At 43.9% G+C, this 14,483-nt stretch overlaps 1 protein-coding gene and 1 long non-coding RNA gene across 2 annotated transcripts in view; one reads left to right on the top strand and one right to left on the bottom strand.

Annotated features, from left to right (window-relative positions):
• LOC309330044 (uncharacterized protein) overlaps positions 1 to 14,483 on the top strand; it is a 97,432-nt gene that overhangs the window by 35,619 nt on the left and 47,330 nt on the right. The window lies entirely within an intron of this gene.
• On the bottom strand, positions 5,274 to 10,515 carry LOC309329788. The gene is made up of 2 exons (XR_014151222.1): positions 10,023 to 10,515; positions 5,274 to 6,526 (listed from the first exon to the last, which is right to left on the bottom strand). It is a non-coding gene; the product is annotated as an uncharacterized lncRNA (long non-coding RNA).

Genomic DNA, 14,483 nt, shown 5'->3' with positions numbered 1-14,483 from the left:
ATGCTGGCCACATGACCTGGAAGCTGTCTGCGAACAAACATCGGCTCCCTCAGCCAGTAAAGCGAGATGAGCGTTGCAACACCAGAGTTGTTCATGACTGGACTTAACTGTCAGGGGTCCTTTACCTTTTTTAAACTACATTTTAGTCATAGAATTGTAGAGTTGGAAGAAATCCTAAAAGTAATCAGGTTCAACCCCCAGCAATGCAGGAATCCCAACTATAGTATCTATGACAGATGGCCATCGAAGCTCTGCTTTAAAACCTCCAATGAAGGAAAGTCCACTACCTTTCAAGGGAGTCTGTTCTACTTTGGAACAACTCTTACCGCCATAAAGTTATTCCTGACGTTTATGTTATTCTAAAGCAGCAATGCTGCAGCAAGCAAAGGCTCTAGCAGCTCAGTCAGCTGCTTGTGGCTGCAAAGCCAGACAGGATGTATGTGACTGTTGCCATGGAAACAAAGGGGCAGTCCATTCTCCTTATTGAGCACAGGATGTGAGCTCAGTGTGTGTCTTATGACCTGTATAGGATGTACATGGGTGGAGTTTGGAGTTTCTCTCTGTTTGTTGAAGAGAGCAGACATCTTTTACTGGATGACTGCTAAAGACAGGAATAAAAGCAATGTAGATACATTTCTGTCTGAGTCTGATTCCCCTCCCTGGGGATATGCAGGAGCAGGGAGGAGGAGAAGCAGTTGGTGTGTTTTTCTCACAGCCTGAGGAAAATCGCCGGAACGGACCTCGTGTGTTTTTCCTGCCGGGAGTCGCCGGAGGGAGGTCAAAGGAATTCAGCCGGTGCCTCGACAGATAGGCACATACCTCTGACCGAGCCTGAATTCTAACAGTTTAGTCAGGAATCTCCTTTCTTGTAACTTGAAGCCATATTTCCTCTCAGTCTCCTCTTTTCCTTGCTAAATATACCCAGCTCCTTCAACCATTCCTCATAAGGCTCAGAGTAGACCCACTGAAATTTATGAACAAGACTCCATTAATTTCAACATGAGAAAAACGTGGTTCAATTTGCTCCCACAAGAGGTAGCAACAGGTACCAATCTGGACAGCTTTAAAAGAGGATTAGACATTTCATGGTGGATAAGAAAGCTATCAATGCCTACTAGTCACAAGGGCTGTGTAGAACCTCCACAAAGAATTATGGAGGCTGTAGCTATGATTCCCAGAGTTCCTTGGAAAGAGGAACTGATTGTTAAATTGCTCTAGGTGATAATACTGATGGTGTCTTTGCACTGGGCTTTCCTTCTCTCCCTCCCTTCTCCCTCTGCTGAAGCCTGATGGAATTGCAACCGTTAGGTGACAGCTGATAGTGGGACAAGTCTGGTGGAGCTGGTTTCTCAGGTAAATTATTGGAGTAGGCTTACTTCACTCTTCATTCCTGCTTCCTCTGCAGCAGCATCATGGAATAGATGCTGCTAGGTGACGGTAGAAGGAGGGGCCTGATGGAGCTGGTTCCTCAGAAGAGTTGTCTGAATGGCCCTCCTTCTCCTCAACCTTGCTCTGCTATGGTCTGTTGGAATACCTTTTGTTTGTTTTGTAATAGATTTGGGGGGATCCACCTAAGCCCTAGAATTTAATAAATGGTAGGATTTTGATTATTTGGGATGAGATGGGAGAAATACCAGCTGCACAAGAATTTCCTGGCTAGCCTATGCAAAACGACCTGACCAAGCTAGGGCCATTAAGAAACAATACAGGGCCATCGAGAGCCATTGGCAATGCAAGAAAACTCCTTCCCCTTGGCCTGAGGGTGAACAGAGACTGGGGGGTTGGAAGCTTGCCAGGGTAACTTGGGGTGAGGAAAGGAGAGGTTTTAGCAAGGTGATCTGGGAGGAAGAGAAAAGGGTGGGATGGCTGATGGTTGACTGGGAGAGATGTCTTGGATTCCAGGGCTGCACTACAGTGGGGGACAAGTCCCTCTTGAAATGACCATGCTGTAAGATCTGGACACCATACAGACTGAAGGTGTAAATAGGTGAATAAACCATATTTCTTAAACTATGAGAGTCTCTGCCATACAGTGGTACCTTGGTTCTCAAACACCATGATACTCAAACAACTTAGAACCCAAACACTGCAAACCTGGAAGTAAATGTTCCAGTTTGTGAACTTTATTTTGGAAGCCGAGCGTGCTCCGTTTTGATTGTTATGCTTCTGATTTGAGTGCCACACTTCTGTTTTGAATGTTATGCTGAGGTCTCTGTTTTTGCTATTTATTTTGTGTTTTGTTGGCTTTTTTTGTGGCTGTGTGGAACCCAGTTCAGCTACTGATTGATTGATTGATTATGTGACTGCAGTACATTATTTATTGCTTTCATTTTATGGATCAATGGTCTCATTAGATAGTAAAATTCATATTAAATTGCTGTTTTCAGGGTTGTTTTTAAAAGTCTGGAACGGATTAATCCATTTTGCATTACTTTCTATGAGAAAGCACACCTTGGTTTTGGAACGCTTTGGTTTTGGAATGGACTTCCGGAACAGATTAAGTTTGAGAACCAAGGTACCAATGTATATCAATTCTCCAAAGGAACACAGACCCTGGAACCCCCAAGAATCTTGCAGAGAATGGGGGGTGGCACATGACTTCTGTAGCAGTTTGTTTTTGTTTAGCAGTTGTGGAAACCTCTTATGCCCAGGTGCCAAATAGTGATGATTCATGATGCTATCAGTGCCTCTACATCTTTCCCCCACCTGGCCTACTTATTGAGTTAGTCAGCTGAGGACTTGCTTTGCAAGTCATTGTAGTATAGTGATTAGAATGCTGATAGAGATGAGGGTTCTAATCCCCTCTCAGCCAAGAAGCTCAGTGGGTGACCTTAGGCAGGTCACAGTCTCTCAACCTAACCTACCTCACAGGGAAGCTGTGAGGATACAGTGGAGGGAGCAGGAGAACACCAAGTGTGCCATCTTGAGCTCCTTGGAGGAAATGTAGAACATAAATGCAGTAAGTAAATAAATATTTATATGTCAGAAGTCTGATAGCAGATGACAGTGCTCCAACAGAAAATTGTATGTCATTCAGGATGGAACATCAACTCGAATGGACCATTTTCAGCTTCAACTTTTGCATTTCCCCCCAGAAGAGTTCTCCGAGTTACACTACATGGCAATAAAGACTTGTCCTATTTTGAACCTTAACTTGTGTGTTGTATAATTTTAAGTACCTTTATTCTGAGGGGGCTTCTGTGCAAAACAAATGCAAACCATCATCCACAGCTGTTCCACAGCTGTAAATATTCAGAGATGTACTGTCTTTGAAAGTAATATATATTCATCACAACTAAGAGCCATAGACTAGTCCAAGAGGATTTCAGTGGTCCATACTTCTTCTATGAGACATCTTTCTTCTAGGGCAGGTATAAGGGGAAACTGGCATTCCAGTGATTATGAACTCAACTCCCAGCATACCTGTAGATGGGCCACACTGACAGATGAAGCTGATGGGGTGTTGCGGGAGTCCAATGCCTGGAGGTGCCACAGGTTCCCCACCCCTAATGAAGGGAATTGGGCCCTGTGTAACCTCTCTGAGAAACATGTCTGGGTTTTTGCAGCCAGTCTTTAGGTGTTTCCTCAAATCCCACTGAGGAGGAACTTTCAGATTTCAAATCACACTTTCACTTTGTTCAAGGGCAGCTCTGTATTTTAATATTTCCCCTTGTGCCTAGTCATGCTCAGCCATGAAGCTCTCTGGTTGACCTTGAACTATGATTCTTAGGATTCCCAGTCAACACAATATGACTTACTTCTGAGTAGACATGTGCAGGATTGAACTGTAAAAAAATAGTTGTGTTTATTGGCAAATGAACTGTGTTTTTTGTTTACTTTTACTTTTTTGTTGTTGGCCATAGACAGTGTGAGGAAGTAATGGACTGGTATTTTGAAAATTTGAAATAGCCCATAATTAAAATGTCATGTTTGTGGGGAATGTAATGAGTATGGGAGATAGTTGCAATAGCACCTCATTAGTACTCACATAAAATTGATGGTGTGGGATTTAATTGTATGTTTCCTTGGTATTTGATTTCTATCACATTTCCGTTGCTACCTCTTAAGCCATAGATGAGGAACTTCCACAAATCCAGATTTTGAACTATGACTCCAATGATCCCTGGCCATCGGCCACATCAGTGGAAACTGCTCTGTTAGGGAAAGTGGGGACACTGTCCTACCAATCTCAGTCTGCCTTTAGCCTTCACCAACCTTCCTGACTTCTTGCTTATAACCAGCCCAGGAGATAGTCCAGACTGTTAGCTTCCTACCCCTCCTCCTTGGTCTCAATGTTGCCCTTATAGAACCCATCAGGGAGAAGGAAAGAGACAAAATTAGAATAAGTTGGCTTTGTCTGTCATTGGCTTTCCCTGATTACCACCCAACCAATCCCAATGGACAACATCCACCACTGGGCCATGTTGGCTGGGGATAATGGGAAGTGGAGTCTGCAACGTGCACAGAGAAACATGCCCACTTACTTATCTAGAATTAGCCCATTTGTCTATCTAGGTAAGTATTATCTGCACCAGGAATGGGGAATCTGTGGTCCTCCAGATGTTACCAAGCTACAACTTTTAACCATTGGCTCTGCTGACCACTGGGTCTGGTGGTAGCTGGGAATCCAACAACATCTGAATAGACATGGGCTCCCCAGCCCTCTGTGAGTGCTTTTAATGTATGATCCCTGATTGGTTGGGACATTATTGGACTAGGACAGGTGTGGGGAATTTACGGCCCTCTGGATATTGCTGGATTTCATATCCCATCATCCCTGACCATTGGCCATACTGGCCGGGACTGATGGGAATTAGAGTCCAACAAAATCAGGTTCCCCACCCACGTTCTAAATCATAGGGTGGAATCTAATTAGGTGGAGTAAGTACTACATATATTTTTGTACAATGCATTTTATTGTCTAAGCAACAAAGCCAAAGAACATTTTCAAATGCCTTTAATGATGTCATCAGATGGACTTTGCAAGTATCTTTGCACGACATAAGTTATGGTTGGTCCTCCCCACCTGGTCCTCCTCCATCTTGTCTCCTTCGCTAAAATGTTGACATTTACTGTATTAATATCCAAACAGTGTTTCATAACTTTGTGGCCCACAAAAGAAACTGGTGTGTGCACGCTTAGTGCATCTTACTTCTGAGTATGCAGGTTTAGGATTGCAGTGAATTACTGCGAAGTGTATGCCTGCTAATGTTCTTCATGGTACTCTCTGCTGGTGTGCTCTGCTTCCAACATACCTCTGATGAACCAGATGCTTTTGTTTCATAATATTATTTATTTCACCTTCTATGTACACAGCACTCTACATAGCATAAGAAGAAAGGTATCTGGCTCAAGGAATGTACAAATCTGCATTAGGTGTGCCTAATGACACAGAGGCTCAACAATACCCTCCAAAGAGGCATTGCCATTACATTTGGGTGGGCAACTCCAATGACATATAGTTCTCCCCTTTACTCACACTCGGAAAGGAAATACCTGGATGATGTAAGACTGATATTTAAATAGGAGGGGGAAATGTGCCTCTGGTACCAGCAGTTTAGGAAGCAATCTGATGGCCAACAAAGAAAGCTTTAACTGCGGGCAGACTTATGACAGGTATGGGAACCTGTGGCCCTTGAGAGGCTGATGAGCTACAGTTTCCCTTGACCACTGGCAATACTGGCTGGGGTTAACTGGAGTTGTAGTTTTGCAATATCTGGATGAGCCCTGGTCAGCCACCCTTGAAGTATGGTTTAGGCCAGGGAATGGGAACATAGGATCCAGCAAATAGGATGAAGTACAGCTCCAATCATTCCCAACCATTGATGATGCTCAACAGTGTCTGAAGGACCAAAGGTCCCCTTGATGCTATTTTAGGCCTACTAACTCCTCTTCCACCTCTTCCTCCACCTCCTCCCACCTCTCAACCTGCGTCTTCTGGAATGCTCTGGACATAGTCACCTGAATTGCCCCACTCCAAAAAGAAAGACTCGGGCTAAAACTGTAATTCACAGCACCTGTGATTATTATTGTTGTTGTTTTCAAACTTCTACTACATGGATATACAAAATGGATGATGGCTGCCGATCCTGAACCTTTAAGGACAGGCGCCAATAGCAAGTGTGGCCCCAATGTGTGGAGCATTGCTCCAGACTCCCCTTCCTAATGCAGCCCCTACTTCCTGTCCGCAGCACCTCCTGCCTGAAATGGGCCTATTGCAAGATGGCCGCCGGCAAGCCACACTTATGCTTCATGAAGGCAAGTGGCGAAGGTGGCAAAAATGATGGGTGGCTCAGGAGGCAGGTGGCAGTACCATGGAGGCAAGTGGCATGGATCGAAGCCACATTCTGGGATTTCACAAGGCGGGGGCTCCGGGATGAGGATCTCTAGGTCCGTCAGCTTTGTTTCAGCCACAACAGCTGGTGGTTGCAATAGGAGCGTTGTTGAGGGGAGGCTTGTGCTGCAGGAGACGTTGTAGCCACAAAGCTCCCCGGGGAAAACCATGGCTATGTGGTGGGAGGCAAATCTAAAATGAAGTGGGGAAAGACACATATCACAAATAATGAAGCAATTAACCTAAAGCAGGGGTGTTCAACTTCCAAGAGACTGCGACCTACTCCCACTATGAATAAACTGGCAGTGATCTACCCATTGGATCGACCAGAGTTGTTGAGCTTTTTGGGGGGAGGATGGCCAAAGTTGTTAAGTTGTTGAGGTTTTTTTTTGGAGGGGTGATTGGGCAATCTCTGGAGCTCAACCAGGAATGACCAGGGACAGCCCACAATCAACCTGTAGATCGTGATCGACCGGTTGGACAGGCCTGACCTAAAGCATTGGCCTCTAGCTATGATGGCTATGTTTCACCAACACTGTTTTGGAAGCATGTCTCTGAATACCAGTTTCTGGGAATGGCATGTGTGGAGTGTTGCACCCAGGTCCTGCCCACGTACTTCCCATTGGTATCTGATTGGCAGTGGCTTTCCAGGGTCTATACAGGGTTTTCTCTGGAGGTGGCCTAGGGATTGAACCTGGGACCTTCTGCATGCAAAGATGATGCTCTACTCCAGGGATGTCCAACTCCCAAGAGACTGCAATCTTTTTTCAGGGAGGAGATTCAAAAATGTTGATAAAGGGGAAAGGGGGAAAGTTGCTCACCAAAAGATCACTAAGGAAGCGATCAGCCTCACAGCGAAATCTCCGTCTTCCGTTCTAGCGATCATGCATGAATGGTGGATGGGGTGAGGGGGTGGGGCCAGTTGCTCTTTTGCCAACACAAAGGAAAGGGAGCCCGCGATCGACTGATCTACCAACACCTCCTGGGGATTGACCAGTAGATTGTGATCGACCTGTTGGACATCCCTGCTCTACCCCACTGAGCTATGGCCTTTCCTCAATGTCTCTTCTACACAAGAGATACTTTCGGGATTCTTATATTGGGTATGAGCAAATCAACCCCCACTCTCTTCTTTCTAGATAAAGTTGGGTGGCAATTTTAACCAGAGGCCTTCTTAATTTTGTCCATCACCAGGGAGAAGAGAACTGATCATTACCACAAACAGTTTGACTGAAAAACTGCATCCTCATTGTCATCTTCATCATCTTACTATTTTTATTATCATTACTACTATTTTACCACTACTATTACTTATTCTTATTACTACTGCTACAACTAATACCATTACTACCACTACCAATACTACTGTTACTGCTACTATTACCATCTACTATTACCAATACTATTACCATTACTACTACTATTACTATGACTATTACTCACAATCCCCAGATAGGTATGGACAAATCTATATATTTCAGATTCTCGGAGTTTCTCATATTCTGCATATTTCTGCATCATATATACATGTCCTCACAAAAAATAATCAGAATTGTAATGCAAATTTCTTCTAATATGGACATTTTCGTTTGCATTTTTGCCTAATACTTATTTTTGAAAGATGCTATTTGTACTAATATGTGTATTTTGATGCACACAGTTCCCTAATCTACATAGTTTAGAGCACATTGGGACAGGGTTGGAAAGCTGTATTGGAAATTCAGAGGAGAACAAATTTCAAAGGATGGCTGCATTTCAGTTTGTGTATTGTCTCAGGAAGTGGGGAATAAATTGGAAACCAAACTAACATCCTCCCCACATTCCATATAGTCACAGACAGGAATTTGAAGAACCCTCATAAAAACAGAACACAGCAGTGCTATTTTTCTAGAAAAAATGGTGCGGGAACTCACCATGAACACCTCCCTCATTCTCTTTGAATGGCAATGACGTCTACCTGAGAGTTGCCAGAACTGAGTTCCAGTGAGTTCTGGCTGAAAAAATGCCCCAGAACATGGGTAGCTACTTTATTCCAAGTCAGACCATTGGTCCACCTTTCTCAGTATTATCAACCCTGGCAGCAGTTTCTAAGGGTTTAAGATAAGGAATTTTGCCCAGTCTTACTCAGAGATATACCTTACTCAGCCTTACTCAGAGATATACCTTCAGTATACCTGAAGGTGCGTCTCCACCCCCATCATTCAGCCTGGACACTGAGGTCCAGCTCCGAGGGCCCTTTGGCAGTTCCCTCCCTGCAAGAAGTGAGGTTACAGGGAAACCAGGCAGAGGGCCTTCTCAGTAGCGGCACCTGACCTGTGGAATGCACTCCCAGTAGATGTCAAGGAGGTAAACATCTATCTGATTTTTAGAAGAAGTCATCTGAAGGCAGCCCTGTTTAGGGAAGTTTTTAATGTCTGATGTTTTATTGTGCTTTTAATTCTGTCAGGAGCTGCCCAGAATGGCTGGGGAAACCCAGCCTGATAGGTGGGGTATAAATTTATTATTATTATTATTATTATTATTATTATTATTATTATTATTATTATTGCCAGGGATAGAGGCTGTGACCTTCTGCATGCAAAGCAGATGTTCTACCACTGAACTATGCATATTCCACTTCACCAGTCATCATGTTCTTTTTGTTACCTTGAAAGTCCCTTGGCTGTTTCATCTACCCCGACGCCACCCTCCACCCCCACATCAATCTGGCGTGTTGCTTTAAGCCTGCAACCCCCAGTTTTGCATGCATAAAAGAGAACTAAAAATATGTAACCATAAATATCCCATAAAACTTAGCCGCATAGCTACTGAGAGAATATTGGGGCAGCCAGTTTCTACACACCCATTTTATTGCATCTTAAATAGCCACTTGAACTCCTTTTTTAATACAAAAAACTTGTTGTGTGTGAAAGCCAGACACCAGGCATAACAGCACAAACCACTCCTAGGTTGTAAGCATCCAATGCCACTTTTACTCTGAGTAGACCAATTGAAATTAATGAGTCTAAGGTAGTCATCCTCCTTAACTTCAATGAGACTTCTCTCAGTAAGACTCACATTGGATATAACCCCCCCCAAAAAAAAAACAACCCTGCTGTGATGAAGGATTGTTTGGATGACATCTAGGTTTCCCTATGCATAGCCTTGCCTTGCTATGCTAGCCTTCATCAATGCAGGAGACCCACCACTAAGGAATTTCCCCAAGACATCTGCCCAAATGACAGACAGGTGGAAGCTATGGCTGGTGGCATTTCCATCAGCAATAGCCCATGGAACCTTCTGAAACATAGCTTTCAGAGTTAGAGGTAAGATGGCAAGGGATCTCAAGATGACCCTGCTGCCGTCGCGTGATAGCAATGGGCCTGATCCAGGCCTCTTTTCCTGTACCAGCCTGGGAACTAGCACAGCAAAGAGGCATCCCCTTTTATCTTCCACCCCCGGCTCTCATGAGCAGTGGGACTATGGCTGGATCGAAGGCTTAGCTGATCCCTCAAGTCCTGCTGCTTTTAGCCACAAGGTTAACATGACATTTGCCCTGCTACCTGCAAGTAAGCCACGCTCAATATAGTGGGTTTTTTTTCCTCTCAGCAAACATACACTTTAAGCAAAAGCAAAAACTCCAACCCCACAATTGGTGTTTCATTTGCTATACAGAGATCTGAGCCCCTTGCCTTTGAACAGACCTTACCTGATTCTTCACAAGTTTCAGCAGATTGGGCTGGAAGAGAGCGGAGGAGGAAGAGCTCTTATACCATCTGCTCAGGAGCCTCGCGGGTAGGAAACACCCTCTGCTCATGTGGCTCCAATTTTCCCTCATGCCTCGCGCTTCTCTCAAATTGCTATAATTGTTCCTCCTCCCTGATTACAGCAACTGAGCGTTGTCTCTCAGCACCTGGTTTTAATATAGGGCAGCAACACATTGCTGTTACACCCTTCTGCTTCCTTTTAATTGTATCGAGGGAACATTGGAGCACCAAACCAATGCTGATTTCAGCAATCCTTGGTTTGAAAAACTGCCTGTTCCCAGACTCTCAGGCTTCTTTTCCAACAAGTCAGAAGCGGTTGTCTTCCCGAGATGCTCCCTCACTCCCAAAAGCAACTTTTAATTTCACTTGCCTGCCTTTGAAAGTGTCAGAATGTTTGTTTGTTTTTTGTTTGCTGAAAGCCAGCCCAGACTTAGAATGTGCACCTCACATTTCCTTCAAGTTTGTCCAGAACCCTCCGAGGCACAGTTTGTCTAAAGCTGATTAATAAACTAATGGCTGTGATTCATCTTCTCTATAGCTTGTTTCATGGTGGGGACAGGAGAAAACAGCTGTCTCGGAGACTTATCTTCAAGGATCACCAGACACTTTAAATTAATCCCTTGCAGTCACTACATCAGTGTCTTTTGAACCTGAAAGCTGTTTTCTATGATATGTAAATCAACTGCAGGGCTGTTGTTAATGATTTTGAAGGATAGCGGCAGTCTGGGCCAGTCTAATCTCCAGCACACTGCAATTCTGAGGTTATTATTGGATCTAAGGCTACAAAGTGGCTTCTTAGACTCACACTTTTTTCTTAGGACCTCTTCTGTGTCAACCCCAACCACTTAGGGGTGTGTGTTTGTGTGTGGAGACATCAGACTTTATGGCAGGGTGGAACCTGTGGTCTTCTACATGTTGTAGAAGTTGGAGTTGAACCATAGTATTGACCATGCTAGCTGAGATGATGGTAGGTTGTAGTCCAACAACAGATGGAGGGCCACAGGTGTTCTCCATCATTGAACTAGACCACCACTTCCCTTTCATAGCTACTACCACCACAACTCTGTTTTCTTCTAACACAGGGACTAGGAACAAAACAAACAATTAAATGCGGAAAAGTACACATAGCATCTCCACTCTCAATTCATAAAGTCTTTTTCACAGTTCGTTTACATTCGGCCATAGTTATTGTGTGGTTGGGGGCAAAAGAGGGGGGGACCTATTTTTATTTTTATTTTTATTGGCATTGTCAGAGATTGGAGGTTCCAGAGCTTGGTTGGTTGTGTTTGGCTGGTTGCAGTATAGATTGTTTGTATGTGTGAGGGTGGAGTGGGGTTGTCGGGTCAGATTAGCAATATTGATTCATATGCTGTTGTGGGGGATAGGTCATTTTCTTATTTTGCCATATATGTATGGCCACCTCATGAGAAGAGAAGACTCCCTGGAAAAGACCCTGATATTGGGAAAGATTGAGGGCACAAGGAGAAGGGGATGACAGAGGACGAGGTGGTTGGACAGTGTTCTCAAAGCTATCAACATGAGTTTGACAAAACTGTGGGAGGCCGTGGAAGACAGGAGTGCCTGGCGTGCTCTGGTCCAGGGGGTCACGGAGAGTCGGACACAACTAAACGACTAAACAACAACAACAACAAATGTGATAAAGGGGTGCCAAACTGAGGTGAAGGCATCCTCCTTCACTTGTCCCCTTTTAGGTTAAGTTTGTTGGTTAAATTTTCTAGCAGGGCAGTTTCCCATATATTTTGGTACCTGTGTCCACTCCTGATAGGTCCTTCCAGTGTCTAGTTAGGATATTCCTAGCTGCTGAGAGTAAGTGACTTATGAGTTCCTTGTCGTGTGTTATTGTCCTGGCAAACAGGATATGCCTTATTGCACTAGGGTTCAACTAGTTTCTCTGTATGAAGTGTAGGAAGCTGCCGTGTAGTCAAACCCTCAATCCATCTAACTCAGTATCATCAACACCAGTAGCCTTCAACTGGTGGGTCAGGACCCACCAGTGGGTCACAGCATGATCCAAGGACGGTCACAATAGGAGCACTGCCACCATGAAAATATATGGTAAAAGATTAAGAAATAGATCCCAAATGTACGTTTGGATTAAAAGCAGGTTTTGGAAGGGTTGAAGATGTTTGCTTTATTGAACCAGTTTGTCAAAGAAGCACCTGCCAAGTTCTTCCAGCATCTTGTTATCATGAGCTAGACTGCTGACAAAAAACAACAACTTATTAAGGGTTTGAGCTGTAAGTCAGTGGGGCTTTCTGTTGGCTAATGCCAGCAGGAACCTGTTCATGACCTGACACTTCTGTCCATGCACACATTCGGGGGACTGGAAGGGGAAATGCGACAGTCATGAAGCTGGCAGAGGCTGGCAGGCCTGGACCCATCTACTACCACTGAGTCTGGCAAAAAGGGTTTTAAAAAATTGCTCTGCGAATCAGGAATGGTGTTTGCCAGCCTTTAATCAGGAAAATAATGTTTGCCTTTTGTTGGTGTTCTTCAAAAACGCTCCCGTGTCTTATTGTGGGCACCTAGCCTCATTTACCGGGTATTATGGGCAGATGGTTCATCCCATTGAAAGAAACCAACTCTTTAGTGTGCCCTTTAGAACTGCCTGCTCTTTGATATTAGGCAGACACCTTTGCTGTATTGTTTCTGGTGCCCGTCAAAGCCCTTCTTTGTTCCAACAAGCCAGCCTACCCCGGCATGTAATTTTAGCAGGCATGTAATCTGCTTAATACTGTTTTGAACAGTGCCTTTCATAAGTATTGTTATTTATAAAATTACTGCTTCTATTATATATTTTAATGTTTTGTTTTTAATGCTTGCTTTTCTTAATGAATATTTTCGATTGCCTTTTCTAAACTGCTTCAAGGTCCTTGTGGTGATGCACAATGAGGCGTCCTCATTGGTGTAGGAAGAAATGAAACACATTGGTCCAGGGGGTGGGTTAAACTGGGCTACAATTTTGTTGGTTTTTAAATAATTTTATTTCTCATTTTACAAATATTTTAACAATTTAAAACACCAGAACGTAATATCAACCCCCTTCCCCCCTTTCTGCCGTTACTTACGTTATATCTTTTACCACTGTATATCCAATTTCAATCTATTTACTTGTTATTTTTTATATTCTATTGAAGTTATTCTCACTGCACATGTTTATATCAGTCCTGCTAACAATGAAAGCTGTTTAGAACAGTTCTTCAAATAATCCACAAATTTTCCCTATTCATTATTAAAACATCTCTCTTCTTGATTTCTTAATCTTCTTGGAAGTTTTGGCTTTCTGTATACTCCATCAGTTTTTGTCGCCAGTCTTCCTTAGTTGGGACTGTTTCTTCTTTCCATCTCTGGACATACATCATTCAAAACTGGGCTACGTCTTTGGTCACATTAACACCATAACCTACAATATTTCCCTGATGAAAATAGGGATGTCCTATTCAAAACGATGATGATTATGATGATTATGATAATATTTATACCCTGCCCACCTGTCTGGGTTGCCCCACCCACTTTGAACAACTTCCAACATATATAATAAAACATTAAACATCAAAAAACTTCCCTGTACAGGGCTGCCTACAGATGCCTTCTAAAGGTAATTTAGCTACTTATCTCCCTAGCTCACGAGGTGCACAACTTAGGGTTGCCATATTTCAAAATGTGCCAGAATTTAGACTTCTGACATGACAGTCCTAGCTTTACACCCTCCAAGATTTCTCTGATGAAATTAGGGACATCTTAAGAAAAAATGGAGGACGCGGGTGGCGCTGTGGTCTAAACCACAGAGCCTAGGACTTGCTGATCAAAAGGTCAGCGGTTCGAATCCCCACAACGGGGTGAGCTCCCGTTGCTCGGTTCCTGCTCCTGCCAACCTAGCAGTTCGAAAGCATGCCAAAAAGTGCAAGTACAGTGGTACCTCACGTTACATACGCTTCAGGTTACAGACTCCGCTAACCCATAAATAGTGCTTCAGGTTAAGAACTTTGCTTCAGGATGAGAACAGAAATCGTGCTCCAGTGGTGCGGTGGCAGCAGGAGGCCCCATTAGCCAAAGTGGTGCTTCAGGTTAAGAACAGTTTCAGGTTAAGAACAGACCTCCAGAACGAATTAAGTACTTAACCTGAAGTACCACAGTAGATTAATGGTACCATTCCAGCGGGAAGGTAAACGGTGCTTCCATGCTCTGCTCTGGTTCTGGTGTTCCATTGCGCCAGAAGCAGCTTAGTCATGCTGGCCACGTGACCCAGAAAAACTGTCTGCAGAGCGGACAAATGTGCCTCCCTCAGCCTGTAAAGCGAGATGAGCGCTACAACCCCAGAATCATTCGCCACAGGACTTAACTGTCAGGGGTCCCTTTACCTTTACTAAGAAAAAGTGGGA

Source organism: Podarcis erhardii (genome assembly GCF_964252035.2).
Source record: "Podarcis erhardii genome assembly, chromosome: 15".
Lineage (NCBI taxonomy): Eukaryota > Metazoa > Chordata > Lepidosauria > Squamata > Lacertidae > Podarcis > Podarcis erhardii.
The sequence above is the reverse complement of the archived record's forward strand: the minus strand, read 5'-3'. Positions and strand labels throughout refer to the sequence as shown.